The sequence below is a fragment of the Triturus cristatus genome, chromosome 1_1 (genome assembly GCF_964204655.1).
Source record: "Triturus cristatus chromosome 1_1, aTriCri1.1, whole genome shotgun sequence".
Classification (NCBI taxonomy): Eukaryota; Metazoa; Chordata; class Amphibia; order Caudata; family Salamandridae; genus Triturus; species Triturus cristatus.
Window position 1 is genome coordinate 288,774,391 of NC_140579.1, and position 27,656 is coordinate 288,802,046.

Genomic DNA, 27,656 nt, shown 5'->3' on the forward strand with positions numbered 1-27,656 from the left:
CAAGCCTCAGCATCACAAAATGGATGCTGCCACCAGACACAAGTCTGACCTCCTGCTGCTGGGGGACCTTCCAGCAAGGGGAGCTTGGACAAAGGGTTTCCTGTCGAGGGCGGTGTTAGCACCGACCCAGACAGGGTTTGTGTATCCCAGGTAGGCAGGGCTGAAAGGAAGGTGACTGCAAGTGGCACCCCGGTGCTCACTGTGCATAGCCCGGCTCAAACCAGTTTCGGGGGCACACCAGCCCCTGAGCTGGCGCGAAGCCGGACAAAGGATAGGGGTGTAACCACCCCCCTCCTGGCTCCACCCATAGGTAGAACCTAGTCACGGGCCAGCCCCTTTCTCTTAGAATAAAGGTAGGAGCGAGTCCCCTTCCCAAATTGGATAATCAGATAATCGGATAACTCCGAATCACGAACTACTTTCCACGAAAGGAACTCTTGACTATTTCTGAAGACTCTCCCTTGTGGCTAAGGAGTAGACACCCTGCACCAGCAGGCACCATCTAAGCGCTTGCGGTTTGCTGTAAGTCTCTCCTACGGATCAAGACTGCCCAGCTCGACGAGACCCGAGTTCCCTGCCATCTCTGACCTTTTACCTCCCTCATCAGCTCAGCTGAGAGTCGTAGGTGTGACGAGACCTGCGGGACCGGCTATCTTCAGAACCTGCATGACGCTTATCTAGCACGCCCACCGAGGGACCCTCGAGTGAGTGCACCTAGGGTTTGAGAAGCCCTAACCCTGAGCAGCTCCAGCATCGAAGTCTGCCTCCCCAGCATCCCCGAGAACTGCGTGGGGGCCCTTCCGCTCCTTGCTGCTCACCGCGTTGTTCGACCACTGGCTGACCGGCTTGTGGCCCTCTTCACGACGCACCACGATTGTTTCATCACTAGTCTGGTTGCTCCAGACTGGCTCTTGCTCCCCTTCAACCGAGGAGTACCACGGACCCTCCTGGTCCACTCCCGACGCCATCTTGACTCCCCCGCCTGGGTGGCCACTGCCAAGATCCGCTGCCCCTTCCTGGGCCCAGCATCATCGACAGCAGACACCTTCGTGGGACAGCTCGCCCTCCATCCTGGTCGCCGCCGCGCCTCCTGGTCCGAGGAACAGCCGAGTCCGACGTCACCCACTCACCTGGTCGAGGTGACTTCAGCCGGTACCCTCCTGGTACCCACACGATCGCTGGCTAGCGGTTGAGAACTGAGTCCCCTCTGCTTTCAGGTTTTCCTTCACCACCGATCCAGGCTTGGATCGCTCTGAACATCGTCACTGGTCGCCTGCCAGCAACTTCTTCTTTCAGGCTCCTGAGACTACACGAGGACTCCCGACATCTTGACGAACTTCACGCAGCCGCAGCCTCCGGGCTAGGTAACTCGAGCATCTCGGTGCTCCATCGCAGGTTCGCTCTACAAGGGTCCAGTTCCTTTTTCGTTTAGTCCCACTGATCGGATCACTCCGGAATCAGTATCTCCAGACTCTAACCATTCGCATTTCACTGTTAGTGTAGATGGTTTCTCGTGCCCCTCGGGCATTTGTGTAAATTGTGCAACTGAAGTATTTTCCTAAGAGTTTTGTAGTGTGCTTAGCTCCCTGACTCATAAAGAGCCAGGGTAGTCTTGTCATAAATAAATATCCTTTTATTTTCATAACAACTTGTGTGGTGTCCTTTCACTTGGTGTTCAAGGGGTATATGTGATGGTAAACAGCTGGCTTAACACGCCCTCTAGAGTTTAGCCTAAGACTGCTCGTATCCACGCTACTAGGATAGCTGGTCTAAAAGGTTGACTTACAACCAATCATCAATAAGGGTCGTTTGGAATGATACACAGTGATCACTAGAATAGTGAGCACTACATATCAGGCCAACTTCTCACATTGGTGAGCAGCGGTTGGGATTTGAGCTTGCTGTTGTTTTACCACACACGTATCCTAAGAATATCGCAGTGAAAGATCACATAAGTACCCAGGTACATATAACTTAACTTAGAATACTCCGAGTTCTACTGAACCGGCTGTTGTAGTGTAACAGGGCTTAGCACACCCTGACTACAACTCTTAGCAAGGGATCAGTAGGTAAACCCATAGTGTAGGTAGGTGCAACACTTACACCTCACTAGAAAAGCATGTCGGTCCACGGAGAGTCTGCAGGGACTCCCCTAGTGGTCAGTGACCCTCCACAGGTCGTGTCACGGTATGCAACTCTTAGCTTCAAGGAGATGAGACAACTGTGTGCCTCCCGGAAGCTAAACCAGGGTTCTAACCCTACCATCGCAATACTGATAGGTCTCTTAGAGGCGTACGATGCTAGGAGGTCCTCTAACCCAGGTCCCCCCAGTGCAGATGGGAACATGCCTCCCTTAGAGGGAACCCTCGGTGACCCAGACCTCGACCTCCACACAGAGGAGGAGGACGAGGACGAGTTATCGGGAGACGAGGCAGACAAAGGTCCAGTGGTAGTCGGCAGGCTTACAAGGACCAACTTAAGCAGGCATGAGAATGGAACTGGGGGAACCCCGGGCCCACGCTCAAGCAGGCTTAACCTTGGGAACGGACGAGCTAGGTCTCTCTCCAGAGGCTCTGGCAGATCGGTTCATACACATGTCTCTCAAGCACCTTCTCAGAGAGGAATGACTTCCCCTCAGAGGAGGGAGCATGAAGCGAAGATGCGGGAGGTCAATCTGAGGATCGAGCGGGAAGAACTTGCCCTCGCCAAAGAAAGACTTGCCTTAGCCCGAGAGCAGAAATTAAGTGGGTTAGATCCCACTGGTGGCAGCGTTCTCAATAGAGAGAAAGACAGGGGTATAGACACTAGACACCTGAGTAAAATAGTGCCCCCCTTTAAACAAGGGGACGACATCCACAAGTGGATAACTGCCTTGGAGAGGGCCTGCACTGTCCAGTGCGTCCCCCCAAGTCAGTGGGCAGCTATACTGTGGCTTTCCTTTGAAGGTAAAGGAAGGGACAAGCTCCTCACTACAAGAGCTGAGGATGCTAACAACTACCAAGTCCTGAAGAACACACTGATTGATGGGTTCGGCTTAACCACGGAACAGTACCGGGTGCTGTTCCGAGACACCCAGAAAATTCAGTCTCAGGATTGGGCTGACTTTGTCGATTGTGCCACTAAGGCTTTGGAAGGCTGGTTGCTGGGTAGCAAGGTTACTGATTACACAGGATTGTACAATCTTATCATGCGAGAACAGATTTTAAACAACTGTCAGAACCAATTGTTGCATCAGCACCTTGTCGACTCGGATCTGACCTCTCCCCAAGAATTGGGAAAGAAGGCAGACAGATGGGTCAGAACAAGGGTCAAGCAGAACCAGAATCAGAACGAGGGTGGTCAGAAGAAAGCAGACCAAAAGGGTAACAAGAACGAACAAAATGACCAGAAGTCTTCGACAGGTCCCCAACAAACCAAAGAGGGTGGGGGTCAGGCTTCACAGAAGAAGAAGACTCAAGAAGGCCAGTCAAAAAGGTGGTGCCAATACTGTAAAAGTAAGACTCACTGGTTTAGTGAGTGCACCAAGAAAGGAGGGCAAACTCCTACCACTGCAGCCCCTAAGGCACCTGCGCCCCCTAGTACAGTCAGCAGTGGTAGTGCGCCTCCCAAGGCATTAGTTGGGTTAACCTTGGGAACCGAGGGGAGTGACGACTTAGTCGGCACGCTCACTCAGGCCGTCCTTGTCTGTACAGGGGATATGGATATGTCCCCTGATGCCAGTCCCAATACTTTGGGCAAATACAGACAGACACCTTTGATAAATGGAAAAGTGGCTCAGGCCTACAGGGACACGTGTGCCAGTGTCACCATGGTGACGCCTAACTTCGTGGACCCTGGACAGATCATGCTAGGTACCAGTTACCTAGTGACCAATGCCAGCAACGTCACTACCAATCACAGTATGGCAGTTGTTGATTTCTCCTGGGGAGGGGTAAGTGGCCCGAAAAAGGTTGTGGTTAGTTCAGACCTCCCCGTAGAATGTCTGTTGGGCAATGATTTGGAAACGTCACAATGGTCAGAAGTGGAGCAGAGGACTCACATGGAAATGTTAGGTTTGCCAGCACATGTCCTTGCTGTGACCAGGTCACAGGCCAAAAGATGCCCCACTGAACAGGTGCTGGATCCTGGAAGAACGGACCAGACACCTTCCAAGAAAAGGAGCAGTAAGGGTAAGGCTTCGCCTTCCCCCTTGCCCCAGGTCGTGGATCAAGTCTCCGAGGAGGCTGACCTTAAAGAACTGAGGGAAACTGAGCCGCAAGAGCTTGAACCTGGTCAGGTTGAGTTTCTGGGCTCAGGGGGACCCTCCAGGGAAGACTTGGGGAAGGCACAGTTAGACTGCCCCTCACTTGAACCCCTCAGACAGCAGGCCGCTGCTGAGGCTGCAGGGAACGCCACAGGTACCCACAAAGTGTACTGGGACGATGGACTCCTGTACTCCGAGGCAAGAGACCCCAAACCTGGTGCGACCAGGAGGCTGGTCATCCCCTTGTCTCTGAGAGGTTTCCTTCTCACCTTGGCCCACGAGATTCCCCTTGCAGGTCACTTAGGCCAGAATAAGACTTGGGACAGAATTGTCCCACACTTTCACTGGCCCCACATGTCCGAAGATACGAAGGAGTTTTGCCGCTCCTGTGTCACTTGCCAAGCCAGTGGTAAGTCAGGTGGCACGACAAAGGCCCCCCTCATACCACTACCAGTGGTGGGGGTACCCTTTGAACGAGTGGGGATCGACATTGTCGGACCAATGGAACCCCAGACAGCATCAGGGCACAAGTTTATACTGGTGGTGGTGGACCACGCCACCAGGTATCCTGAAGCTATTCCCCTTAGGACCACTACAGCACCTGTGGTGGCACGGGCCCTACTTGGAGTGTTCTCCAGGGTGGGCTTCCATAAGGAGGTCGTCTCAGACAGAGGTGCAAACTTCATGTCGGGATATCTGACTGCTATGTGGAAGGAATGTGGTGTCAACTACAAGTTCACCACACCCTATCACCCACAATGCAATGGGCTGGTTGAGAGATTCAACCGGACCCTAAAAGGGATGATTCACGGACTACCTGAAAAGCTTCGGCGGAGATGGGATGTCCTGATACCCTGCCTCTTGTTCGCCTACAGAGAGGTCCCGCAGAAGGGGGTTGGCTACAGCCCTTTTGAGCTTCTGTTCGGACATCCTGTAAGGGGACCCCTTTGTTTGGTAAAGGAAGGATGGGAGAGACCTCTCAGAAAGCCGGCATCAAACATTGTGGACTATGTGCTCGGTCTCCGCTCGCGGATGGCGGAGTACATGGAAAAGGCGTCTAAAAACCTTGAGGCGAGCCAAGAATTACAGAAAGCTTGGCACGACCAAAAGGCTGTCCTGACTGTGTATCAGCCTGGACAGAAGGTGTGGGTGCTGGAGCCAGTGGCCCCAGCAGCACTCAAAGACAAATGGTCTGGGCCCCACACGATCATTGAGCAAAAGGGAGAGGTCACCTACCTGGTAGACCTGGGAACTCCCCGGAGCCCCCACAGGGTGCTCCACGTAAACAGGCTCAAGGCATATGTCGACAGGGAGGGCATGGGCTTGCTCATGGCCACAGATGAGGGACAGGAGGAGGAGAGTGACCCTCTCCCGGACCTGCTCTCTCAGAACCCTGACGATGGATCAGTAGATGGTGTTGTCTTTTGTGGCAGCCTCTCTGGACATCAACAAGAGGATTGTAAACAGGTTCTTCAATCCTTTCGACATATGTTCTCTCTGACACCCAGTCAGACCAAGTGGTGTACCCACGAGGTCGACACTGGGGACAGTCTGCCCGTAAAGAGTAAAATCTATCGGCAACCTGATCATGTCAGAGACTGCATCAAGACAGAGGTGCAGAAAATGTTGGAGCTGGGAGTCATTGAACCCTCGGACAGCCCCTGGGCTAGTCCCGTAGTGCTCGTGCCGAAACCTCACACCCAGGGCGGTAAGAAAGAGATGAGGTTTTGCGTGGACTACAGAGGTCTCAATGCGGTCACTAAGACCGACGCCCACCCGATACCAAGAGCAGACGAACTTATCGACCGGTTGGCCTCGGCCAACTACTTAAGTACGTTTGACCTGACAGCTGGGTATTGGCAAATCAGGTTAGCTGAGGAGGCCAAGCCCAAAACAGCATTTTCTACCCCGGGTGGGCATTATCAGTTCGTGGTAATGCCCTTTGGTTTGAAAAATGCACCTGCCACCTTCCAAAGGCTGGTGAATCGAGTTCTCACTGGGTTGGACGACTTCTGTGCGGCGTATCTGGACGATATCGCTGTCTTTAGCTCCACCTGGGAGGATCACCTGGTCCACCTGAGGAAAGTGTTAGAGGCCCTGCAGAAGGCAGGCCTCACTATCAAGGCCACCAAGTGCCAGATAGGGCAGACACAGGTTGTATACCTGGGCCACCTTGTAGGTGGAGGCCAGGTTCAACCATTGGAGAGCAAAATACAGGCCATCCAGGACTGGGCTCCTCCAACCACCCAGACTCAGGTTCGAGCTTTCTTGGGCCTGACTGGTTATTACCGGAAATTTGTCAGAAATTATGGATCCATTGTGACCCCGCTAAACGACCTGACAAGTAAAAAGATGCCAAAAAAGGTTCAGTGGACAGCAAGCTGTCAGAAGGCATTCGATGACCTAAAGCAGGCCATGTGCACAGCACCTATCCTAAAGAGTCCAGACTACTCCAAACCATTCATTGTCCAAACAGACGCTTCGGAGCTGGGTGTGGGAGCTGTTCTATCGCAACTGAATTTTGATGGTCATGACCAGCCCATAGCTTTTATTAGCAGGAGGCTGACCCCCAGAGAGAAGAATTGGTCAGCTATTGAGAGGGAGGCCTTTGCTGTGGTTTGGGCCCTGAAGAAGTTGAGGCCATACTTGTTTGGCACTCACTTCAAGATTCAGACCGACCATAAGCCCCTCTTGTGGCTAAATCAAATGAAGGGTGAAAACCCCAAACTACTTAGGTGGTCCATTTCCCTACAGGGGATGGACTTCACAGTGGAGCATAGACCTGGCACTGATCATGGCAATGCAGATGGGCTCTCCAGGTATTTCCACTTAGAGCAAGAAGGCTCACCTGGTCAAGGTTAGCTTATTGTCCCAAAGTTTGGGGGGGGGTCATGTAGGAGAGTAGGGTCTGCAATCCTATGATCACCCAGATTTTTTGCTTTTGCTTCATTGGTTTACGACTTTCTCCGGCTGTGGGCCTGCCAATCAGACCCACAGCCTAGCTGTTCTCTCTCGAAATTAACACACATGTACGTTAGGTGCATCCACTAATTGGAACTGGGCCACCTTGTCAGTCCCTGTCTCAGCATACCACAGGTATCCAGGGCATCGGTGTACCCAGGGCCTACCAGGGGCTGAAGCATGTATTATGCCACCCCTGGAATGGCCGCCCAAATCTGACACAACTGGCTGCACGACAGCTGGGGCCACGTGGTGTAATCACCCGTTGCTGTAGGTGTAGTATTCCTACACCTAAACCCTAAAAATGGACACATGGATTCCTATCAGTCACTCCTATAGCAGGCCTTATCAATCCTGAAGGCAGAGTGCAGGGAATCATGTGGGACGGTGCTCTGGCGCGAGCTGAGCCCGTCGACGGCTTGCGGAACCAAGCCCTAATAGCCGTTCCATGGTGACGCGGGCCAACTACTTTTAAGGCATTATAATCCTTGCGGTTATTTGCTAACTTTGGCATCGCATCACCTATACATGTCGAGTAAGGTGTCATACGAATGGGAATACGAACCCCTCGCCAGTCCTGGTGACGGGGTTAGCATTCCCCCCTTTTAGAGGGACACGACATGGAAGTAACCTTGAACCCCGGTTAAAGTTGACTCAAGCCTCAGCATCACAAAATGGATGCTGCCACCAGACACAAGTCTGACCTCCTGCTGCTGAGGGACCTTCCAGCAAGGGGAGCTTGGACAAAGGGTTTCCTGTCGAGGGCGGTGTTAGCACCGACCCAGACAGGGTTTGTGTATCCCAGGTAGGCAGGGCTGAAAGGAAGGTGACTGCAAGTGGCACCCCGGTGCTCACTGTGCATAGCCCGGCTCAAACCAGTTTCGGGGGCACACCAGCCCCTGAGCTGGCGCGAAGCCGGACAAAGGATAGGGGTGTAACCACCCCCCTCCTGGCTCCACCCATAGGTAGAACCTAGTCACGGGCCAGCCCCTTTCTCTTAGAATAAAGGTAGGAGCGAGTCCCCTTCCCAAATTGGATAATCAGATAATCGGATAACTCCGAATCACGAACTACTTTCCACGAAAGGAACTCTTGACTATTTCTGAAGACTCTCCCTTGTGGCTAAGGAGTAGCCACCCTGCACCAGCAGGCACCATCTAAGCGCTTGCGGTTTGCTGTAAGTCTCTCCTACGGATCAAGACTGCCCAGCTCGACGAGACCCGAGTTCCCTGCCATCTCTGACCTTTTACCTCCCTCATCAGCTCAGCTGAGAGTCGTAGGTGTGACGAGACCTGCGGGACCGGCTATCTTCAGAACCTGCACGACGCTTATCTAGCACGCCCACCGAGGGACCCTCGAGTGAGTGCACCTAGGGTTTGAGAAGCCCTAACCCTGAGCAGCTCCAGCATCGAAGTCTGCCTCCCCAGCATCCCCGAGAACTGCGTGGGGGCCCTTCCGCTCCTTGCTGCTCACCGCGTTGTTCGACCACTGGCTGACCGGCTTGTGGCCCTCTTCACGACGCACCACGATTGTTTCATCACTAGTCTGGTTGCTCCAGACTGGCTCTTGCTCCCCTTCAACCGAGGAGTACCACGGACCCTCCTGGTCCACTCCCGACGCCATCTTGACTCCCCCGCCTGGGTGGCCACTGCCAAGATCCGCTGCCCCTTCCTGGGCCCAGCATCATCGACAGCAGACACCTTCGTGGGACAGCTCGCCCTCCATCCTGGTCGCCGCCGCGCCTCCTGGTCCGAGGAACAGCCGAGTCCGACGTCACCCACTCACCTGGTCGAGGTGACTTCAGCCGGTACCCTCCTGGTACCCACACGATCGCTGGCTAGCGGTTGAGAACTGAGTCCCCTCTGCTTTCAGGTTTTCCTTCACCACCGATCCAGGCTTGGATCGCTCTGAACATCGTCACTGGTCGCCTGCCAGCAACTTCTTCTTTCAGGCTCCTGAGACTACACGAGGACTCCCGACATCTTGACGAACTTCACGCAGCCGCAGCCTCCGGGCTAGGTAACTCGAGCATCTCGGTGCTCCATCGCAGGTTCGCTCTACAAGGGTCCAGTTCCTTTTTCGTTTAGTCCCACTGATCGGATCACTCCGGAATCAGTATCTCCAGACTCTAACCATTCGCATTTCACTGTTAGTGTAGATGGTTTCTCGTGCCCCTCGGGCATTTGTGTAAATTGTGCAACTGAAGTATTTTCCTAAGAGTTTTGTAGTGTGCTTAGCTCCCTGACTCATAAAGAGCCAGGGTAGTCTTGTCATAAATAAATATCCTTTTATTTTCATAACAACTTGTGTGGTGTCCTTTCACTTGGTGTTCAAGGGGTATATGTGATGGTAAACAGCTGGCTTAACACGCCCTCTAGAGTTTAGCCTAAGACTGCTCGTATCCACGCTACTAGGATAGCTGGTCTAAAAGGTTGACTTACAACCAATCATCAATAAGGGTCGTTTGGAATGATACACAGTGATCACTAGAATAGTGAGCACTACATATCAGGCCAACTTCTCACACAAAGCGGTACAAAAGGGGATGGTGATAGACGGAGCATCAGAATTAATCAAACACTCACACCCAGTCAACAGATCTGGGTTTGATCCATCACCGTTCTTTAGCCCACTCTGCCACCCCAGTTCAGACATGGCCATATGCAAATCAGTCTGACCCTGTGCCTCATGGTAACAGTCCAGCCGGAACTGCCAAGCCATGCCTTCCCTGGACCGGAAACAAGCTTCCTAGGACCGGTTTCTGGCATTTCAGCCGTCTTCAGCCAGGCTTGCTTGAATCCAGTGGCAAAGTGAGCAAGGGACTCACGTCTGAGCATACCCTGCCAACTTATGGCGAACAAAGCGGTACAAAAGGGGGTGGTGATAGACGGAGCATCAAAACTAATCAAACATTCACAACCAGTCAACAGATCTGGGTTTGATCCATCACCGTTCTGTAGCCCACTCTGCCACCCCAGTTCAGACATGGCCATATGCAAATCAGTCTGACCCTGTTCCTCATGGGAAAAGACCAGCCCGAACTGCCAAGCCATGCCTTCCCATGACCGGAAACAAGCTTCCTAGGACCGGTTTCTGGCATTTAAGCCGTCTTCAGCCAGGCTTGCTTGAATCCAGTGGCAAAGTGAGCAAGGGACTCACGTCTGAGCATACCCTGCCAACTTATGGAGAACAAAGCGGTACAAAAGGGGGTGGTGATAGACGGAGCATCAGAACTAATCAAACACTCACGCCCAGTCAACAGATCTGGGTTTGATCCATCACCGTTCTTTAGCCCACTCTGCCACCCCAGTTCAGACACAGCCATATGCAAATCAGTCTGACCCGGTGCCTCATGGTAACAGTCCAGCCCGAACTGCCAAGCCATGCCTTCCCTGGACCGGAAACAAACTTCCTAGGACCGGTTTATGGCATTTCAGCCATCTTCAGCCAGGCTTCCTGGAATCCAGTGGCAAAGTGAGGAAGGGACTCACATCTGAGCATACCATGCCAACTTATGGCGAACAAAGCGGTTCAAAAGGGGGTGGTGATAGACGGAGCATCAGAACTAATCAAACACCCACACTCACACTCAGTCAACAGATCTGGGTTTGATCCATCACCGTTCTTTAGCCCACTCTGCCACCCCAGTTCAGACATGGCCATATGCAAATCAGTCTGACCTTGTGCCTCATGGGAACAGTCCAGCCCGAACTGCCAAGCCATGCCTTCCCATGACCGGAAACAAGCTTCCTAGGACCGGTTTCTGGCATTTCAGCCGTCTTCAGCCAGGCTTGCTTGAATCCAGTGGCAAAGTGAGCAAGGGACTCACGTCTGAGCATACCCTGCAAACTTATGGCGAACAAAGCGGTACAAAAGGGGGTGGTGATAGACGGAGCATCAGAACTAATCAAACACTCACACCCAGTCAACAGATCTGCGTTTGATCCATCACCGTTCTTTAGCCCACTCTGCCACCCCAATTCAGACATGGCCATATGCAAATCAGTCTGACCCTGTGCCTCATGGGAACAGTCCAGCCCGAACTGCCAAGCCATGCCTTCCCTGGACCGGAAACAAGCTTCCTAGGACCGGTTTCTGGCATTTCAGCCGTCTTCAGCCAGGCTTGCTTGAATCCAGTGGCAAAGTGAGCAAGGGACTCACGTCTGAGCATACCCTGCCAACTTATGGCGAATAAAGAGGTACAAAAGGGGGTGGTGATAGACGGAGCATCACAACTAATCAGACACTCACACCCAGTCAACAGATCTGGGTTTGATCCATCACCGTTCTTTAGCCCACTCTGCCACCCCAGTTCAGACATGGCCATATGCAAATCAGTCTGACCCTGTGCCTCATGGGAACAGTCCAGCCCGAACTGCCAAACCATGCCTTCCCTGGACCGGAAACAAGCTTCCTAGGACCGGTTTCTGGCATTTCAGCCCTTTTCAGCCAGGCTTGCTTGAAGCCAGTGGCAAAGTGAGCAAGGGACTCACGTCTGAGCATACCCTGCCAACTTATGGCAAACAAAGCGGTACAAAAGGGGGTGGTGATAGACGGAGCATCAGAACTAATCAAACACTCACGCCCAGTCAACAGATCTGGGTTTGATCCATCACCGTTCTTTAGCCCACTCTGCCACCCCAGTTCAGACATCGCCATATGCAAATCAGTCTGACCCTGTGCCTCATGGGAACAGTCCAGCCCGAACTGCCAAGCCATGCCTTCCCTGGACCAGAAACAAGCTTCCTAGGACCGGTTTCTGGCATTTCAGCCATCTTCAGCCAGGCTTGCTTGAAGCCAGTGGCAAAGTGAGCAAGGGACTCACATCTGAGCATACCCTGCCAACTTATGGCGAACAAAGCGGTACAAAAGGGGGTGGTGATAGACGGAGCATCAGAACTAATCAAACACTCACACCCAGTCAACAGATCTGGGTTTGATCCATCACCGTTCTTTAGCCCACTCTGCCACCCCAGTTCAGACATGGCCATATGCAAATCAGTCTGACCCTGTGCCTCATGGGAACAGTCCAGCCCGAACTGCCAAGCCATGCCTTCCCTGGACCGGAAACAAGCTTCCTAGGACCGGTTTCTGGCATTTCAGCCGTCTTCAGCCAGGCTTGCTTGAATCCAGTGGCAAAGTGAGCAAGGGACTCACGTCTGAGCATACCCTGCCAACTTATGGCGAACAAAGCGGTACAAAAGGGGGTGGTGATAGACGGAGCATCAGAACTAATCAAACACTCACACCCAGTCAACAGATCTGGGTTTGATCCATCACCGTTCTTTAGCCCACTCTGCCACCCCAGTTCAGACATGGCCATATGCAAATCAGTCTGACCCTGTGCCTCACGGTAACAGTCCAGCCCGAACTGCCAAGCCATGCCTTCCCTAGACCGGAAACAAGCTTCCTAGGACCGGTTTCTGGCATTTCAGCCGTCTTTAGCCAGGCTTGCTTGAATCCAGTGGCAAAGTGAGCAAGGGACTCACGTCTGAGCATACCCTGCCAACTTATGGCGAACAAAGCGGTACAAAAGGGGGTGGTGATAGACGGAGCATCAGAACTAATCAAATACTCACACCCAGTCAACAGATCTGGGTTTGATCCATCACCGTTCTTTAGCCCACTCTGCCACCCCAGTTCAGACATGGCCATATGCAAATCAGTCTGACCCTGTGCCTCATGGGAACAGTCCAGCCCGAACTGCCAAGCCATGCCTTCCCTGGAACGGAAACCAGCTTCCTAGGACCGGTTTCTGGCATTTCAGCCGTCTTCAGCCAGGCTTGCTTGAATCCAGTGGCAATGTGAGCAAGGGACTCACGTCTGAGCATACCCTGCCAACTTATGGCGAACAAAGCGGTACAAAAGGGGGTGGTGATAGACGGAGCATCAGAACTAATCAAACACTCACACCCAGTCAACAGATCTGGGTTTGATCCATCAACGTTCTTTAGCCCACTCTGCCACCCCAGTTCAGACACGGCCATATGCAAATCAGTCTGACCCTGTGCCTCATGGTAACAGTCCAGCCCGAACTGCCAAGCCATGCCTTCCCTGGACCGGAAACAAGCTTCCTAGGACCGGTTTCTGGCATTTCAGCAGTCTTCAGCCAGGCTTGCTTGAATCCAGTGGCAAAGTGAGCAGGGGACTCACGTCTGAGCATACCCTGCCAACTTATGGCGAACAAAGCGGTACAAAAGGGGGTGGTGATAGACGGAGCATCAGAACTAATCAAACACTCACACCCAGTCAACAGATCTGGGTTTGATCCATCACCGTTCTTAAGCCCACTCTGCCACCCCAGTTCAGACATGGCCATATGCAAAGCTGTCTGACCCTGTGCCTCATGGGAACAGTCCAGCCCGAACTGCCAAGCCATGCCTTCCCTGGACCGGAAACAAGCTTCCTAGGACTAGTTTCTGGCATTTCAGCCGTCTTCAGCCAGGCTTGCTTGAATCCAGTGGCAAAGTGAGCAAGGGACTCATGTCTGATCATACCCTGCCAACTTATGGCGAACAAAGCGGTACAAAAGGGGGTGGTGATAGACGGAGCATCAGAACTAATCAAACATTCACAACCAGTCAACAGATCTGGGTTTGATCCATCACCGTTCTTTAGCCCACTCTGCCACCCCAGTTCAGACATGGCCATATGCAAATCAGTCTGACCCTGTGCCTCATGGTAACAGTCCAGCCCGAACTGCCAAGCCATGCCTTCCCTGGACCGGAAACAAGCTTCCTAGGAGCGGTTTCTGGCATTTCTGCCGTCTTCAGCCAGGCTTGCTTGAATCCAGTGGCAAAGTGAGCAAGGGACTCACGTCTGAGCATACCCTGCCAACTTATGGCGAACAAAGCGGTCCAAAAGCGGGTGGTGATAGACGGAGCATCAGAACTAATCAAACACTCACACCCAGTCAACAGATCTGGGTTTGGTCCATCACCGTTCTTTAGCCCACTCTGCCACCCCAGTTCAGACATGGCCATATGCAAATCAGTCTGACCCTGTGCCTCATGGGAACAGTCCAGCCCGAACTGCCAAGCCATGCCTTCCCTGGACCGGACACAAGCTTCCTAGGACCGGTTTCTGGCATTTCAGCCATCTTCAGCCAGGCTTGCTTGAATCCAGTGGCAAAGTGAGCAAGGGACTCACGTCTGAGCATACCATGCCAACTTATGGCGAACAAAGCGGTACAAAAGGGGATGGTGATAGACGGAGCATCAGAATTAATCAAACACTCACACCCAGTCAACAGATCTGGGTTTGATCCATCACCGTTCTTTAGCCCACTCTGCCACCCCAGTTCAGACATGGCCATATGTAAATCAGTCTGACCCTGTGCCTCATGGTAACAGTCCAGCCGGAACTGCCAAGCCATGCCTTCCCTGGACCGGAAACAAGCTTCCTAGGACCGGTTTCTGGCATTTCAGCCGTCTTCAGCCAGGCTTGCTTGAATCCAGTGGCAAAGTGAGCAAGGGACTCACGTCTGAGCATACCCTGCCAACTTATGGCGAACAAAGCGGTACAAAAGGGGGTGGTGATAGACGGAGCATCAAAACTAATCAAACACTCACAACCAGTCAACAGATCTGGGTTTGATCCATCACCGTTCTTTAGCCCACTCTGCCACCCCAGTTCAGACATGGCCATATGCAAATCAGTCTGACCCTGTGCCTCATGGGAACAGCCCAGCCCGAACTGCCAAGCCATGCCTTCCCATGACCGGAAACAAGCTTCCTAGGACCGGTTTCTGGCATTTAAGCCGTCTTCAGCCAGGCTTGCTTGAATCCAGTGGCAAAGTGAGCAAGGGACTCACGTCTGAGCATACCCTGCCAACTTATGGCGAACAAAGCGGTACAAAAGGGGGTGGTGATAGACGGAGCATCAGAACTAATCAAACACTCACAAACAGTCAACAGAACTGGGTTTGATCCATCACCGTTCTTTAGCCCACTCTGCCACCCCAGTTCAGACATGGCCATATGCAAATCAGTCTGACCCTGTGCCTCATGGGAACAGTCCAGCCCGAACTGCCAAGCCATGCCTTCCCATGACCGGAAACAAGCTTCCTAGGACCGGTTTCTGGCATTTCAGCCGTCTTCAGCCAGGCTTGCTTGAATCCAGTGGCAAAGTGAGCAAGGGACTCACGTCTGAGCATACCCTGCCAACTTATCGCGAACAAAGCGGCCAAAAAGGGGGTGGTGATAGACGGAGCATCAGAACTAATCAAACACTCACACCCAGTCAACAGATCTGCGTTTGATCCATCACCGTTCTTTAGCCCACTCTGCCACCCCAGTTCAGACATGGCCATATGCAAATCAGTCTGACCCTATGCCTCATGGGAACAGTCCAGCCCGAACTGCCAAGCCATGCCTTCCCTGGACCGGACACAAGCTTCCTAGGACCGGTTTCTGGCATTTCAGCCATCTTCAGCCAGGCTTGCTTGAATCCAGTGGCAAAGTGAGCAAGGGACTCACGTCTGAGCATACCATGCCAACTTATGGCGAACAAAGCGGTACAAAAGGGGATGGTGATAGACGGAGCATCAGAATTAATCAAACACTCACACCCAGTCAACAGATCTGGGTTTGATCCATCACCGTTCTTTAGCCCACTCTGCCACCCCAGTTCAGACATGGCCATATGCAAATCAGTCTTACCCTGTGCCTCATGGTAACAGTCCAGCCCGAACTGCCAAGCCATGCCTTCCCTGGACCGGAAACAAGCTTCCTAGGACCGGTTTCTGGCATTTCAGCCGTCTTCAGCCAGGCTTGCTTGAATCCAGTGGCAAAGTGAGCAAGGGACTCACGTCTGAGCATACCCTGCCAACTTATGGCGAACAAAGTGGTACAAAAGGGGGTGGTGATAGACGGAGCATCAAAACTAATCAAACACTCACAACCAGTCAACAGATCTGGGTTTGATCCATCACCGTTCTTTAGCCCACTCTGCCACCCCAGTTCAGACATGGCCATATGCAAATCAGTCTGACCCTGTGCCTCATGGGAACAGCCCAGCCCGAACTGCCAAGCCATGCCTTCCCATGACCGGAAACAAGCTTCCTAGGAGCGGTTTCTGGCATTTAAGCCGTCTTCAGCCAGGCTTGCTTGAATCCAGTGGCAAAGTGAGCAAGGGACTCACGTCTGAGCATACCCTGCCAACTTATGGCGAACAAAGCGGTACAAAAGGGGGTGGTGATAGACGGAGCATCAGAACTAATCAAACACTCACACCCAGTCAACAGATCTGCGTTTGATCCATCACCGTTCTTTAGCCCACTCTGCCACCCCAGTTCAGACATGGCCATATGCAAATCAGTCTGACCCTATGCCTCATGGGAACAGTCCAGCCCGAACTGCCAAGCCATGCCTTCCCTGGACCGGACACAAGCTTCCTAGGACCGGTTTCTGGCATTTCAGCCATCTTCAGCCAGGCTTGCTTGAATCCAGTGGCAAAGTGAGCAAGGGACTCACGTCTGAGCATACCATGCCAACTTATGGCGAACAAAGCGGTACAAAAGGGGATGGTGATAGACGGAGCATCAGAATTAATCAAACACTCACACCCAGTCAACAGATCTGGGTTTGATCCATCACCGTTCTTTAGCCCACTCTGCCACCCCAGTTCAGACATGGCCATATGCAAATCAGTCTGACCCTGTGCCTCATGGTAACAGTCCAGCCCGAACTGCCAAGCCATGCCTTCCCTGGACCGGAAACAAGCTTCCTAGGACCGGTTTCTGGCATTTCAGCCGTCTTCAGCCAGGCTTGCTTGAATCCAGTGGCAAAGTGAGCAAGGGACTCACGTCTGAGCATACCCTGCCAACTTATGGCGAACAAAGCGGTACAAAAGGGGGTGGTGATAGACGGAGCATCAAAACTAATCAAACACTCACAACCAGTCAACAGATCTGGGTTTGATCCATCACCGTTCTTTAGCCCACTCTGCCACCCCAGTTCAGACATGGCCATATGCAAATCAGTCTGACCCTGTGCCTCATGGGAACAGCCCAGCCCGAACTGCCAAGCCATGCCTTCCCATGACCGGAAACAAGCTTCCTAGGACCGGTTTCTGGCATTTAAGCCGTCTTCAGCCAGGCTTGCTTGAATCCAGTGGCAAAGTGAGCAAGGGACTCACGTCTGAGCATACCCTGCCAACTTATGGCGAACAAAGCGGTACAAAAGGGGGTGGTGATAGACGGAGCATCAGAACTAATCAAACACTCACAAACAGTCAACAGAACTGGGTTTGATCCATCACCGTTCTTTAGCCCACTCTGCCACCCCAGTTCAGACATCGCCATATGCAAATCAGTCTGACCCTGTGCCTCATGGGAACAGTCCAGCCCGAACTGCCAAGCCATGCCTTCCCTGGACCAGAAACAAGCTTCCTAGGACCGGTTTCTGGCATTTCAGCCATCTTCAGCCAGGCTTGCTTGAAGCCAGTGGCAAAGTGAGCAAGGGACTCACATCTGAGCATACCCTGCCAACTTATGGCGAACAAAGCGGTACAAAAGGGGGTGGTGATAGACGGAGCATCAGAACTAATCAAACACTCACACCCAGTCAACAGATCTGGGTTTGATCCATCACCGTTCTTTAGCCCACTCTGCCACCCCAGTTCAGACATGGCCATATGCAAATCAGTCTGACCCTGTGCCTCATGGGAACAGTCCAGCCCGAACTGCCAAGCCATGCCTTCCCTGGACCGGAAACAAGCTTCCTAGGACCGGTTTCTGGCATTTCAGCCGTCTTCAGCCAGGCTTGCTTGAATCCAGTGGCAAAGTGAGCAAGGGACTCACGTCTGAGCATACCCTGCCAACTTATGGCGAACAAAGCGGTACAAAAGGGGGTGGTGATAGACGGAGCATCAGAACTAATCAAACACTCACACCCAGTCAACAGATCTGGGTTTGATCCATCACCGTTCTTTAGCCCACTCTGCCACCCCAGTTCAGACATGGCCATATGCAAATCAGTCTGACCCTGTGCCTCATGGTAACAGTCCAGCCCGAACTGCCAAGCCATGCCTTCCCTGGACCGGAAACAAGCTTCCTAGGACCGGTTTCTGGCATTTCAGCCGTCTTTAGCCAGGCTTGCTTGAATCCAGTGGCAAAGTGAGCAAGGGACTCACGTCTGAGCATACCCTGCCAACTTATGGCGAACAAAGCGGTACAAAAGGGGGTGGTGATAGACGGAGCATCAGAACTAATCAAATACTCACACCCAGTCAACAGATCTGGGTTTGATCCATCACCGTTCTTTAGCCCACTCTGCCACCCCAGTTCAGACATGGCCATATGCAAATCAGTCTGACCCTGTGCCTCATGGGAACAGTCCAGCCCGAACTGCCAAGCCATGCCTTCCCTGGACCGGAAACCAGCTTCCTAGGACCGGTTTCTGGCATTTCAGCCGTCTTCAGCCAGGCTTGCTTGAATCCAGTGGCAATGTGAGCAAGGGACTCACGTCTGAGCATACCCTGCCAACTTATGGCGAACAAAGCGGTACAAAAGGGGGTGGTGATAGACGGAGCATCAGAACTAATCAAACACTCACACCCAGTCAACAGATCTGGGTTTGATCCATCAACGTTCTTTAGCCCACTCTGCCACCCCAGTTCAGACACGGCCATATGCAAATCAGTCTGACCCTGTGCCTCATGGTAACAGTCCAGCCCGAACTGCCAAGCCATGCCTTCCCTGGACCGGAAACAAGCTTCCTAGGACCGGTTTCTGGCATTTCAGCAGTCTTCAGCCAGGCTTGCTTGAATCCAGTGGCAAAGTGAGCAGGGGACTCACGTCTGAGCATACCCTGCCAACTTATGGCGAACAAAGCGGTACAAAAGGGGGTGGTGATAGACGGAGCATCAGAACTAATCAAACACTCACACCCAGTCAACAGATCTGGGTTTGATCCATCACCGTTCTTAAGCCCACTCTGCCACCCCAGTTCAGACATGGCCATATGCAAAGCTGTCTGACCCTGTGCCTCATGGGAACAGTCCAGCCCGAACTGCCAAGCCATGCCTTCCCTGGACCGGAAACAAGCTTCCTAGGACTAGTTTCTGGCATTTCAGCCGTCTTCAGCCAGGCTTGCTTGAATCCAGTGGCAAAGTGAGCAAGGGACTCATGTCTGATCATACCCTGCCAACTTATGGCGAACAAAGCGGTACAAAAGGGGGTGGTGATAGACGGAGCATCAGAACTAATCAAACATTCACAACCAGTCAACAGATCTGGGTTTGATCCATCACCGTTCTTTAGCCCACTCTGCCACCCCAGTTCAGACATGGCCATATGCAAATCAGTCTGACCCTGTGCCTCATGGTAACAGTCCAGCCCGAACTGCCAAGCCATGCCTTCCCTGGACCGGAAACAAGCTTCCTAGGAGCGGTTTCTGGCATTTCTGCCGTCTTCAGCCAGGCTTGCTTGAATCCAGTGGCAAAGTGAGCAAGGGACTCACGTCTGAGCATACCCTGCCAACTTATGGCGAACAAAGCGGTCCAAAAGCGGGTGGTGATAGACGGAGCATCAGAACTAATCAAACACTCACACCCAGTCAACAGATCTGGGTTTGGTCCATCACCGTTCTTTAGCCCACTCTGCCACCCCAGTTCAGACATGGCCATATGCAAATCAGTCTGACCCTGTGCCTCATGGGAACAGTCCAGCCCGAACTGCCAAGCCATGCCTTCCCTGGACCGGACACAAGCTTCCTAGGACCGGTTTCTGGCATTTCAGCCATCTTCAGCCAGGCTTGCTTGAATCCAGTGGCAAAGTGAGCAAGGGACTCACGTCTGAGCATACCATGCCAACTTATGGCGAACAAAGCGGTACAAAAGGGGATGGTGATAGACGGAGCATCAGAATTAATCAAACACTCACACCCAGTCAACAGATCTGGGTTTGATCCATCACCGTTCTTTAGCCCACTCTGCCACCCCAGTTCAGACATGGCCATATGTAAATCAGTCTGACCCTGTGCCTCATGGTAACAGTCCAGCCGGAACTGCCAAGCCATGCCTTCCCTGGACCGGAAACAAGCTTCCTAGGACCGGTTTCTGGCATTTCAGCCGTCTTCAGCCAGGCTTGCTTGAATCCAGTGGCAAAGTGAGCAAGGGACTCACGTCTGAGCATACCCTGCCAACTTATGGCGAACAAAGCGGTACAAAAGGGGGTGGTGATAGACGGAGCATCAAAACTAATCAAACACTCACAACCAGTCAACAGATCTGGGTTTGATCCATCACCGTTCTTTAGCCCACTCTGCCACCCCAGTTCAGACATGGCCATATGCAAATCAGTCTGACCCTGTGCCTCATGGGAACAGCCCAGCCCGAACTGCCAAGCCATGCCTTCCCATGACCGGAAACAAGCTTCCTAGGACCGGTTTCTGGCATTTAAGCCGTCTTCAGCCAGGCTTGCTTGAATCCAGTGGCAAAGTGAGCAAGGGACTCACGTCTGAGCATACCCTGCCAACTTATGGCGAACAAAGCGGTACAAAAGGGGGTGGTGATAGACGGAGCATCAGAACTAATCAAACACTCACAAACAGTCAACAGAACTGGGTTTGATCCATCACCGTTCTTTAGCCCACTCTGCCACCCCAGTTCAGACATGGCCATATGCAAATCAGTCTGACCCTGTGCCTCATGGGAACAGTCCAGCCCGAACTGCCAAGCCATGCCTTCCCATGACCGGAAACAAGCTTCCTAGGACCGGTTTCTGGCATTTCAGCCGTCTTCAGCCAGGCTTGCTTGAATCCAGTGGCAAAGTGAGCAAGGGACTCACGTCTGAGCATACCCTGCCAACTTATCGCGAACAAAGCGGCCAAAAAGGGGGTGGTGATAGACGGAGCATCAGAACTAATCAAACACTCACACCCAGTCAACAGATCTGCGTTTGATCCATCACCGTTCTTTAGCCCACTCTGCCACCCCAGTTCAGACATGGCCATATGCAAATCAGTCTGACCCTATGCCTCATGGGAACAGTCCAGCCCGAACTGCCAAGCCATGCCTTCCCTGGACCGGACACAAGCTTCCTAGGACCGGTTTCTGGCATTTCAGCCATCTTCAGCCAGGCTTGCTTGAATCCAGTGGCAAAGTGAGCAAGGGACTCACGTCTGAGCATACCATGCCAACTTATGGCGAACAAAGCGGTACAAAAGGGGATGGTGATAGACGGAGCATCAGAATTAATCAAACACTCACACCCAGTCAACAGATCTGGGTTTGATCCATCACCGTTCTTTAGCCCACTCTGCCACCCCAGTTCAGACATGGCCATATGCAAATCAGTCTTACCCTGTGCCTCATGGTAACAGTCCAGCCCGAACTGCCAAGCCATGCCTTCCCTGGACCGGAAACAAGCTTCCTAGGACCGGTTTCTGGCATTTCAGCCGTCTTCAGCCAGGCTTGCTTGAATCCAGTGGCAAAGTGAGCAAGGGACTCACGTCTGAGCATACCCTGCCAACTTATGGCGAACAAAGCGGTACAAAAGGGGGTGGTGATAGACGGAGCATCAAAACTAATCAAACACTCACAACCAGTCAACAGATCTGGGTTTGATCCATCACCGTTCTTTAGCCCACTCTGCCACCCCAGTTCAGACATGGCCATATGCAAATCAGTCTGACCCTGTGCCTCATGGGAACAGCCCAGCCCGAACTGCCAAGCCATGCCTTCCCATGACCGGAAACAAGCTTCCTAGGAGCGGTTTCTGGCATTTAAGCCGTCTTCAGCCAGGCTTGCTTGAATCCAGTGGCAAAGTGAGCAAGGGACTCACGTCTGAGCATACCCTGCCAACTTATGGCGAACAAAGCGGTACAAAAGGGGGTGGTGATAGACGGAGCATCAGAACTAATCAAACACTCACACCCAGTCAACAGATCTGCGTTTGATCCATCACCGTTCTTTAGCCCACTCTGCCACCCCAGTTCAGACATGGCCATATGCAAATCAGTCTGACCCTATGCCTCATGGGAACAGTCCAGCCCGAACTGCCAAGCCATGCCTTCCCTGGACCGGACACAAGCTTCCTAGGACCGGTTTCTGGCATTTCAGCCATCTTCAGCCAGGCTTGCTTGAATCCAGTGGCAAAGTGAGCAAGGGACTCACGTCTGAGCATACCATGCCAACTTATGGCGAACAAAGCGGTACAAAAGGGGATGGTGATAGACGGAGCATCAGAATTAATCAAACACTCACACCCAGTCAACAGATCTGGGTTTGATCCATCACCGTTCTTTAGCCCACTCTGCCACCCCAGTTCAGACATGGCCATATGCAAATCAGTCTGACCCTGTGCCTCATGGTAACAGTCCAGCCCGAACTGCCAAGCCATGCCTTCCCTGGACCGGAAACAAGCTTCCTAGGACCGGTTTCTGGCATTTCAGCCGTCTTCAGCCAGGCTTGCTTGAATCCAGTGGCAAAGTGAGCAAGGGACTCACGTCTGAGCATACCCTGCCAACTTATGGCGAACAAAGCGGTACAAAAGGGGGTGGTGATAGACGGAGCATCAAAACTAATCAAACACTCACAACCAGTCAACAGATCTGGGTTTGATCCATCACCGTTCTTTAGCCCACTCTGCCACCCCAGTTCAGACATGGCCATATGCAAATCAGTCTGACCCTGTGCCTCATGGGAACAGCCCAGCCCGAACTGCCAAGCCATGCCTTCCCATGACCGGAAACAAGCTTCCTAGGACCGGTTTCTGGCATTTAAGCCGTCTTCAGCCAGGCTTGCTTGAATCCAGTGGCAAAGTGAGCAAGGGACTCACGTCTGAGCATACCCTGCCAACTTATGGCGAACAAAGCGGTACAAAAGGGGGTGGTGATAGACGGAGCATCAGAACTAATCAAACACTCACAAACAGTCAACAGAACTGGGTTTGATCCATCACCGTTCTTTAGCCCACTCTGCCACCCCAGTTCAGACATGGCCATATGCAAATCAGTCTGACCCTGTGCCATATGGGAACAGTCCAGCCCGAACTGCCAAGCCATGCCTTCCCATGACCGGAAACAAGCTTCCTAGGACCGGTTTCTGGCATTTCAGCCGTCTTCAGCCAGGCTTGCTTGAATCTAGTGGCAAAGTGAGCAAGGGACTCACGTCCGAGCATACCCTGCCAACTTATCGCGAACAAAGCGGCCAAAAAGGGGGTGGTGATAGACGGAGCATCAGAACTAATCAAACACTCACACCCAGTCAACAGATCTGCGTTTGATCCATCACCGTTCTTTAGCCCACTCTGCCACCCCAGTTCAGACATGGCCATATGCAAATCAGTCTGACCCTATGCCTCATGGGAACAGTCCAGCCCGAACTGCCAAGCCATGCCTTCCCATGACCGGAAACAAGCTTCCTAGGACCGGTTTCTGGCATTTCAGCCGTCTTCAGCCAGGCTTGCTTGAATCCAGTGGCAAAGTGAGCAAGGGACTCACGTCTGAGCATACCCTGCCAACTTATGGCGAACACAGCGGTACAAAAGGGGGTGGTGATAGACGGAGCATCAGAACTAATCAAACACTCACACCCAGTCAACAGATCTGGGTTTGATCCATCACCGTTCTTTAGCCCACTCTGCCACCCCAGTTCAGACATGGCCATATGCAAATCAGTCTGACCCTGTGCCTCATGGGAACAGTCCAGCCCGAACTGCCAAGCCATGCCTTCCCTGGACCGGAAACAAGCTTCCTAGGACCGGTTTCTGGCATTTCAGCCATCTTCAGCCAGGCTTGCTTGAATCCAGTGGCAAAGTGAGCAAGGGACTCACATCTGAGCATACCCTGCCAACTTATGGCGAACAAAGCGGTACAAAAGGGGGTGGTGATAGACGGAGCATCAGAACTAATCAAACACTCACACCCAGTCAACAGATCTGGGTTTGATCCATCACCGTTCTTTAGCCCACTCTGCCACCCCAGTTCAGACATGGCCATATGCAAATCAGTCTGACCCTGTGCCTCATGGGAACAGTCCAGCCCGAACTGCCAAGCCATGCCTTCCCATGACCGGAAACAAGCTTCCTAGGACCGGTTTCTGGCATTTCAGCCGTCTTCAGCCAGGCTTGCTTGAATCCAGTGGCAAAGTGAGCAAGGGACTCGCGTCTGAGCATGCCCTGCCAACTTATGGCAAACAAAGAGGTACAAAAGGGGGTGGTGATAGACGGAGCATCACAACTAATCAGACACTCACACCCAGTCAACAGATCTGGGTTTGATCCATCACCGTTCTTTAGCCCACTCTGCCACCCCAGTTCAGACATGGCCATATGCAAATCAGTCTGACCCTGTGCCTCATGGGAACAGTCCAGCCCGAACTGCCAAACCATGCCTTCCCTGGACCGGAAACAAACTTCCTAGAACCGGTTTCTGGCATTTCAGCCCTTTTCAGCCAGGCTTGCTTGAAGCCAGTGGCAAAGTGAGCAAGGGACTCACGTCTGAGCATACCCTGCCAACTTATGGCGAACAAAGCGGTACAAAAGGGGGTGGTGATAGACGGAGCATCAGAACTAATCAAACACTCACACCCAGTCAACAGATGTGGGTTTGATCCATCACCGTTCTTTAGCCCACTCTGCCACCCCAGTTCAGACACGGCCATATGCAAATCAGTCTGACCCTGTGCCTCATGGGAACAGTCCAGCCCGAACTGCCAAGCCATGCCTTCCCTGGACCGGAAACAAGCTTCCTAGGACCGGTTTCTGGCATTTCAGCCGTCTTCAGCCAGGCTTGCTTGAATCCAGTGGCAATGTGAGCAAGGGACTCTCGTCTGAGCATACCCTGCCAACTTATGGCGAACAAAGCGGTACAAAAGGGGGTGGTGATAGACGGAGCATCAGAACTAATCAAACACTCACACCCAGTCAACAGATCTGGGTTTGATCCATCACCGTTCTTTAGCCCACTCTGCCACCCCAGTTCAGACACGGCCATATGCAAATCAGTCTGACCCTGTGCCTCATGGTAACAGTCCAGCCCGAACTGCCAAGCCATGCCTTCCCTGGACCGGAAACAAGCTTCCTAGGACCGGTTTCTGGCATTTCAGCAGTCTTCAGCCAGGCTTGCTTGAATCCAGTGGCAAAGTGAGCAGGGGACTCACGTCTGAGCATACCCTGCCAACTTATAGCGAACAAAGCGGTACAAAAGGGGGTGGTGATAGACGGAGCATCAGAACTAATCAAACACTTACACCCAGTCAACAGATCTGGGTTTGATCCATCACGGTTCTTTAGCCCACTCTGCCACCCCAGTTCGGACATGGCCATATTCAAATCAGTCTGACCCTGTGCCTCATGGGAACAGTCCAGCCCGAACTGCCAAGCCATGCCTTCCCTGGACCGGAAACAAGCTTCCTAGGACCGGTTTCTGGCATTTCAGCCGTCTTCAGCCAGGCTTGCTTGAATCCAGTGGCAATGTGAGCAAGGGACTCACGTCTGAGCATACCCTGCCACATTATGGCGAACAAAGCGGCACAAAAGGGGGTGGTGATAGACGGAGCATCAGAACTAATCAAACACTCACAACCAGTCAACAGATCTGGGTTTGATCCATCACCGTTCTTTAGCCCACTCTGCCACCCCAGTTCAGACATGGCCATATGCAAAACAGTCTGACCCTGTGCCTCATGGTAACAGTCCAGCCCGAACTGCCAAGCCATGCCTTCCCTGGACCGGAAACAAGCTTCCTAGGAGCGGTTTCTGGCATTTCTGCCGTCTTCAGCCAGGCTTGCTTGAATCCAGTGGCAAAGTGAGCAAGGGACTCACGTCTGAGCATACCCTGCCAACTTATGGCGAACAAAGCGGTCCAGAAGCGGGTGGTGATAGACGGAGCATCAGAACTAATCAAACACTCACTCCCAGTCAACAGATCTGGGTTTGATCCATCACCGTTCTTTAGCCCACTCTGCCACCCCAGTTCAGACATGGCCATATGCAAATCAGTCTGACCCTGTGCCTCATGGGAACAGCCCAACCCGAACTGCCAAGCCATGCCTTCCCATGACCGGAAACAAGCTTCCTAGGACCGGTTTCTGGCATTTCAGCCGTCTTCAGTCAGGCTTGCTTGAATCCAGTGGCAAAGTGAGCAAGGGACTCACGTCTGAGCATACCCTGCCAACTTATCGCGAACAAAGCGGCCAAAAAGGGGGTGGTGATAGACGGAGCATCAGAACTAATCAAACACTCACACCCAGTCAACAGATCTGCGTTTGATCCATCACCGTTCTTTAGCCCACTCTGCCACCCCAGTTCAGACATGGCCATATGCAAAGCAGTCTGACCCTATGCCTCATGGGAACAGTCCAGCCCGAACTGCCAAGCCATGCCTTCCCTGGACCGGACACAAGCTTCCTAGGACCGGTTTCTGGCATTTCAGCCATCTTCAGCCAGGCTTGCTTGAATCCAGTGGCAAAGTGAGCAAGGGACTCACGTCTGAGCATACCATGCCAACTTATGGCGAACAAAGCGGTACAAAAGGGGATGGTGATAGACGGAGCATCAGAATTAATCAAACACTCACACCCAGTCAACAGATCTGGGTTTGATCCATCACTGTTCTTTAGCCCACTCTGCCACCCCAGTACAGACATGGCCATATGCAAATCAGTCTGACCCTGTGCCTCATGGTAACAGTCCAGCCCGAATTGCCAAGCCATGCCTTCCCTGGACCGGAAACAAGCTTCCTAGGACCGGTTTCTGGCATTTCAGCCGTCTTCAGCCAGGCTTGCTTGAATCCAGTGGCAAAGTGAGCAAGGGACTCACGTCTGAGCATACCCTGCCAACTTATGGCGAACAAAGCGGTACAAAAGGGGGTGGTGATAGACGGAGCATCAAAACTAATCAAACACTCACAACCAGTCAACAGATCTGGGTTTGATCCATCACCGTTCTTTAGCCCACTCTGCCACCCCAGTTCAGACATGGCCATATGCAAATCAGTCTGACCCTGTGCCTCATGGGAACAGCCCAGCCCGAACTGCCAAGCCATGCCTTCCCATGATCGGAAACAAGCTTCCTAGGACCGGTTTCTGGCATTTCAGCCGTCTTCAGCCAGGCTTGCTTGAATCCAGTGGCAAAGTGAGCAAGGGACTCACGTCTGAGCATACCCTGCTAACTTATCGCGAACAAAGCGGCCAAAAAGGGGGTGGTGATAGACGGAGCATCAGAACTAATCAAACACTCACACCCAGTCAACAGATCTGCGTTTGATCCATCACCGTTCTTTAGCCCACTCTGCCACCCCAGTTCAGACATGGCCATATGCAAATCAGTCTGACCCTATGCCTCATGGGAACAGTCCAGCCCGAACTGCCAAGCCATGCCTTCCCTGGACCGGACACAAGCTTCCTAGGACCGGTTTCTGGCATTTCAGCCATCTTCAGCCAGGCTTGTTTGAATCCAGTGGCAAAGTGAGCAAGGGACTCACGTCTGAGCATACCATGCCAACTT